The sequence below is a fragment of the Ursus americanus genome, chromosome 19 (genome assembly GCF_024610735.1).
Source record: "Ursus americanus isolate L20-20 chromosome 19, mUrsAme1.1.p, whole genome shotgun sequence".
NCBI classification, from domain to species: domain Eukaryota; kingdom Metazoa; phylum Chordata; class Mammalia; order Carnivora; family Ursidae; genus Ursus; species Ursus americanus.
In genome coordinates, this window is record NC_142145.1 from 29,843,893 (window position 1) to 29,850,937 (window position 7,045).

General features: G+C 38.4%; 1 non-coding gene across 1 annotated transcript; it reads left to right on the plus strand.

Moving 5' to 3' along the window:
• Positions 1 to 3,409: 3,409 nt before the first annotated feature.
• Positions 3,410 to 3,513, plus strand: LOC123787584 (U6 spliceosomal RNA). Its single transcript, XR_006778283.2, has one exon. It is a non-coding gene; the product is annotated as a U6 spliceosomal RNA (small nuclear RNA).
• Positions 3,514 to 7,045: the final 3,532 nt, after the last annotated feature.

Below are 7,045 nucleotides of genomic sequence, written 5' to 3' on the forward strand. Positions count from 1 at the left end.
CACAAAAATCATACTGCATCAGTGCTCTAGGACTCGAAATAAATGTTTATGATCAAGAAACTCAAGCAGTGACAACTTGGAGCATACAGTAGGATGAAATTAGACGTCTGGAGTTTATCCAGGTTCTTCCAATCCTACTGCATGTGAAGAAACAAAAATGTGGATGGTGGGTGGTCAGCCAAGCTTTGTCACTCATAGGACACAACTGTCTTTTCTCTAACTTGATTCAAATCCGTGCAGAAAGCCAAGTTCTACTGTCATGTTCATTAGACTCAGTCATTCTCAACAAATAATTGTACTGTTGGTATTAGGTCCTAAAATAAAGCATCCACCATGTGAGTATTAATCTTTTCCCCCCTCTGATGTTCTGACATCTGGAGCCCTGATTATGGAGAGACTGCTTCCTCCAGGCCTAGCTAATTCCTACTGTAAACACTTGCTAGGAACACACTTTTCATATGCAAACTAACCAACCCAAAGCCCACTCTCACCCTCCTCTACGGAGCTCTTACAGGGCAGAACTAATATTCCCCTGCCCTAAACAGCCCAGGACCAGGTATCAGGCAACTAGGAACAAGCTCTATGCTCTATGACCTGCTTAAAACATTCATTTACTCAATCCTAAACCAGTTTACCTTGCCTCGCCCATTCCTTCCCTCTAAGACCAGAATGAAGGTTCTTGCCCATTCTTCCCCTGGCTCCCTCTGCCACCTGACCCACCCTGGGGCCTCCTCCTATGGATGGCCCTGAGTGGTGCGGTGTACACCCTCCTCTTGCAAACTGTGAGTCACAGACTGTCTTCTCAAAGGCAATCGTCTCATCATCTGTGGCCTTACATTTTAAAACAATATATGGCTGCAGACAGCACCTGTTGATGAGTCTGGAGCAGACAAGTTCAAGCAAGCAGCAATGCCACCTGTCACGTGAACTATCGAATTCCTGTTTGATGTGCTACATATTTCATATGGACTTTCTAACAGTTTTTCTTTTCTTCAATGTTGAGAAAGGTTTGAGAGGTCAATGGTAATATTTACGAAGAAAGAAGGGTCCCTGAAAACCAATGAGTTAAAGGTTTTAATGGGTCTGCTACACTGTCAAGGCTAATTGGTTCTGTCTCACCTTTGGTGCATTTGCCTGTTCAGAAATTACTTTTGTGGCTGGTGCTACAGGCTGCTGCACAGCCAGGAAGCGAGCTGGACTCACCCGGCTGTCAAAGCCCCAGTACGGCTTCTGCCACCAGCATCAAGACTGCGCCTGCTCTGCCTGCACCAGCCCCTCACTGTTTCCCACAATGATGCCCAGAATACCCACAAGAATATTTGGTCAAGTTATAGATACCTCCAAAATACTGATTTTCTTTTCTCTGAAGAAAACGTCACTTTCTGCACCATAAATTCACCTGATTCCAGCCTCAAATGAGAGAGAGAAGGGTGGCTAATAATTAAATTGTTCTGGTTTGGTGCAAAAGTCTGGGTTCATCCACTTGACTCCACTGTAAAATGTATCAAAGCTGGTCATATGGGGAGCAGCAGCCTCTCAATAATTGATAGTTTTATTAAGTATTCCCTAGACTCGGGATTCTTTGCAGCAATCCTGCTAATCTCTGTATTCCTGGGAAACTCTTACATGGGATCAGGGCCTTGAACTACAACCTCTTCATAATGTTTCCTTCATCCCTCAGTGGCAACCCAGGATCAGCTCAACTCTGTTTCTTGTGCCTGGGACTGTACTGTAATTCTCACCTGTTCTTAACAAACTTCAATAACTACTTTCCAGTTCATTTATAAATTCTGTTTATATGTAATTCATCCCTGTGTTCATATGAATCTGTGAGTTTGTCAAAATTAATGAATTTTTCCTTCCTTCTGGCTTAGAGAAAAAGTCATGTGAACTACAGGGTCAGGACTAAGAATGCCTGTCCCCAGATCTTGCCTCTGCCACTGAGTAGCTGTGTGACTTCAAGCAAGCTGCTCAAGTTCCCCATGCCTCAGTTTCCTCATATGTCAAATGGGGATATTAACAAAACTTGACTCATGGTTTTTATTTGTTCGGGGAGAGTTTAAAGGAAGTAATATACTTAAACCATTTGAAACAGTGTCCCTGGGCACCTGGGTGGGGCAGTCGGTTAAGCACTCGACATGGTTTTGGCTCAGGTTATGATCTCAGGGTCGTGAGATCAAGCCCCTCATCGGGACTCACGCGCAGCACAGAGTCTGCTTAACATTCTCTCTCTCTCTCTGCACCTCCCGCTAGGGCTATCTCTCGCTCAAATAAATCTTTAAAAAAATAAAAATTAAAAATTAAAAAATAAAGTGTCTAGCTTCCAATACATGTGAACTACTCATCACTGTTGCCTAACTCCAGGCCATCTTATAAGACCTAGCTTACTCTGCATCTACTGCATCAACAGTACTCAAGCCTTGTGTACATAGGAAAGGTTTGAAAATCCTGTGTAAAGAGCAGATCCCAGGCTCTTGCCCAGAGAGACTGATTGAGTAGGACTGGATATGTCCTAGGAATCTGCATTCTTAACACACATTCCAGGTGTTATAAAGGTGGCCCGCACCACACAGGACAGCTCTGTTCTATTTATGCCATCTCTCTTTTTTTTTAATTAATGATTTTTTATTATGTTAGTCACCATACAGTACATCCCCGGTTTCCGATGTAAAGCTCGATGATTCATTAGTTGTATTTATGCCATCTCTTAATTACCACTTGTACACAGATCAGCCTTGCTATTCTGAATTCCCAGCAGCTGGAGCTTGGGGTGGACTGCCTTATGCTTCATGTTTAACTTTTATCATCAAGTAAGATTATAAATTACTTAAAGAGAGGGATTTTATGTTCTTCAGCTTACTATCCTCCATAGCAGAGAACAGTGTCTTTCTTACACCAATGTAGGATATAAATTAGTTTTGTGATAGATTGATCATTGAATCTTAAAGCCTCAAGTGCACAAACCCGAATCTCCTAACTGAATTCCATTCAAACAAACAGCAGCAGACTCGACTCTTCAATATGGTCTTAGGGCATTACTTCAGTTGCTCTAAAAACAGTTATTTAATATGCTCCAATTACATGTTGATTTTTTTTTTTTATGAGAAGGTTGTGAGTTAAATCATGATTTCTATTAGGCTGCAAATGTTTTTCAGAGTAGTTTAAGGTCCCTGAGCAGTATTCTCAAAATAATTTAGGTAAGTTTGAATACCGTGACCCAGAAGTAACAACTTGAACATGACCTAAGATAACTGTGGTTTTCCATAACCTAAATGCCATATTCTGCTGTAGCATGTCTAATAAATGTGAAATCATGGATTCTTAGCAAAGTTAAGAAAAAAGATCTTCACATCCATCCAAACCCATCTGCGTACACTAGTCAGAGGACTACTTTGAGCACAGCTCAGCGGTGCTCGCTTTGGCAGCACATATACTCAAATCGAAATTATACAGAGATTAGCGTGGCCCCTGCACAAGGATGACCATAGAGTTCAGTGGCTGCACAGCAGAATCACCTGAGAAGCCTTAAAGAATACTGATGCCCAGATCACATCCCAGACCAGTGAAATAAAAATCTCTAGTGGTGGGACTGGAAATATCAATAGCTATGAAAGCTTCTCAGGGGACTGTAGCGTGCAACAAGGTTAAGGACCACTAGGCCCACTTGACGAGAAGCTCTCCAGCTTGGTAAGCATACATATCCAAAGCCCAGCCCTAAAGATATGCAAAAAGTAGAGAGATTTTCAAAAGCCCCCATGGTGATTCTGATTTACAGTGAGCAGTAAAATCCATCAAAGTCCCCCATTTTAGAGATGAGAATTAGGGACAAAGAGATGGTTCCTAATCTCTCCTGAGTGGAAAAGTATGTTTTGGGATACTATTCTCTGATGATTATTAACACTAAATTTGATGTAAATGATCTGTTTTATCCCTTCTTAACAGCAGCCTAGTTTTAGAAAACCAGGGGAAAATTAGTACACTGGAATATTCAAACAGGGGAGAAAGAATTTTCAAGGAATGTAATAGAAGAGTAAACCTGACATTAGAAAAACCCCACAGTTTTATTAAAGTTTCACTGAATAAATATATTTAAAGAAATTAGAACCTGTACCTGGTATATAAAAAGGACTATTTAAGTATTTGTTATATGGAATAATATGGGAGAGACTGCCTCCCCCCACACCCCCATAACATGCACTCGTCTAGGGAAAGTGCAAACAAGGCTGTCGTGCTACATATAGGTAACTCGGACTGTTGTCAGGAGCATGAGTCCAACAGACTACTTCACAGGGACCAAATTCAGCACACTGACTCTTTTTGAAAATAAAATTTTATTGGAACACAGTCACGCCTATTTATTTACATACTGTTTACGGCTGCTTTAGATTTTTTTTCTTTTAATTCCAGTGTAGTTAACATCAAGTATATTAGTATAAGGTGTACAATATAGTGATTTGAGAATTCTATACATTACTCGGGGTTCATCGTGGTAAGTGTGCTCAGTCCCCTTCATCTATCTCACCCACCCTTCTACCACCTCCCCACTGGTAACCATCTGTTTGTTCTCTACAGTTCAAAGTCTGGTTTTTTTGTCTTTTTCTTTGTTCATTTGTTTCTTAAGTTCCACACAGAAGTGAAATCATCTTTCTCTGACTTGTTTCACTTGACATTATACCTTCTAGATCCACCCATGTTGTTGTAAATGGCCAAATTTCATTCCTCTCTTTTGAGTAATATTACATTTTATGTATATACCATACCTTCTTTATCATTCACCAGTTAATGGACACTTGGGCTGCTTCCATATTTTGGCTATTGTAAATAATGCTGCTACAAACATAGGGGTACATATATTCTTTTGAATTAGTGTTTTTATATGCTTTGTGTAAATACCCAGAATTACTGGATAATATGGTAATTCAATTTTTAGTTTTTGAAGAAACTCCATATGGTCTTCTATAGTGGCTGCACTAGTTGGTATTCCCACCAACAGTGCATGAGGGTTCTATTTTCTCCACATTCTCATTAATACTTGTTGTTTCTCGTGTTTTGGATTTTAGCCATTCTGACAGGTGTGAGGTGATATCTCATTGTGGTTTTGATTTGCATTTCCCTGATGATGAGTGATGTTGAGCATCTTTTCACAGTCTGTTAGCCATCTCAATATCTTCTTAGGAGAAATGCCTGTTCATGTCTTCTGCCCATTTTTAAATTGGATTATTTGTTTTCTGGATATTAAGTTAAGATAATAGATAGATAGATAGATAGATAGATAGATAGATAGATAGATAGATAGATAGGATACTAACCCTTTATAGGACATGTCATTTACAAATATCTTCTCCCATTCTATAGATTGCCTTTTAGTTTTCCTGATTGTTTCCTTTGCTGTGCAGAAGCTTTTTATTATGATGTAGTCCCAATAGTTTATTTTTGCTTTTGTTTCCCTTGCCTCAGGAGACATATCTAGAAAAATGTTATGGCCAATGTCAGAGAAATTACTGCCTGTGCTCAATCCCAGTACCCTGAGATCACAACCTAAACTGAAGTCAGATGCTTAACTGACTGAGCCACCCAGGTGCCCCTCTGTACATTGATTTTGTATTCTGTGACCTCACTGATTGTCAGTTCTAGTATTTTTTTGTGGAGTCCTTGAGGTTTTCTATATAGTATTGTGTCATCTGCAAATTTACTTCTTTACGAATTTGAATTTTTTCCTTTTTCTTGTCTGATTGCTATGTCTAGGAATTCTAGTATTATGTTGAATAAAAGTGGCAAAAGTGGACATCCTTGTCTTGTCCCTGACCTCAGGAGAAAACCTCTCAGTTTTTCATACTGATTATAATGTCAGCCGTGGATTTTTATGTATTTATGTTGAGGTATATTCCCTCTAAACTTACTTAAGTGTTTTTTATCATGAACAGATGTTGGACTTTGTCAAATGCTTTTTCTACACCTATTGAAACAATCATAATGGTTTTATCCTTTCTTTTGTTTTTGTGAGCTTATGGCTGCTTTGACACAGAGGCTTTATGACCTGCAAAGCCTAAAATGTTTACTCATTGTCCAAAATTTGTGGAACGCTGATCTAGATAATTCTTCTATACTACCAAGATAAGAACAAAAGTATTTGTACTGAGCCTCATTTTTTATGCCTTTCCCATAATTATCTACCTCTGAGTTTTGTGCTTTTAAGTCAGATATATCCTAACATAAGAACAAATTAAAATATGCTAACATTAAAGTAAGTTATATTGGCAGAAACCACAGACCCTGACATTTTTTATAAGACTCAAGCAGACATATCGAATGGTTGGGATTCTATGAAATTGCTAAAAATGATCTCTCTTTAAGGTTAAAATAACATGAGACTATCCTTATGTTTCAATGTTAAACGAAAAAGTCCAACTCAACATTTTATAAAGTATGATCACAACTATGTGAAACAAACAAATTACACATTTTTTCACAGGAAATCTCTACAGAAAAACACATCAGAATGTGTTGGCTTTGAGTAACAGAAACATGACTTTTTTGGTCTATTTTTTATGTAGTAAACTCTCTATAATAAGCAGGCATTATTTTTATAATAAAAATAAACTTGATTTTTAAAATATGGAATATGAATTCTGTTTGTTTTTAAGTCTGAGAGCAACAATTTCTAGCACTTATGTGTTAGACATGGCATGTGATATTTAAGTGTCTCACAAACAAAAATGGTGCTACTACTAATGTGTCATATATGTACAACTCTGATGTTTACAAAGGTTTTTTTCCAGATACGTTATCTTACTTGGTTCTAACTACTTCAAAAAAACAAAACAAAAAAAAATTTAAAGGACCTCAATTACAAAAGTAGGATACCAATTCAGACTGTGTGAGAATTTTTCTTCTTTTACTTGAAGTCCTGAGAATTCACATTAAGGTATAGAGGGCCCTTGGAATTTCTTGCATCCTATTTGTTCACATTTCTGTAACAATGCAAGTTACATCAAAACGCCCAAATATTTTTGCAATGGCTTCCCAACCAGAGTGCAATCCTTTA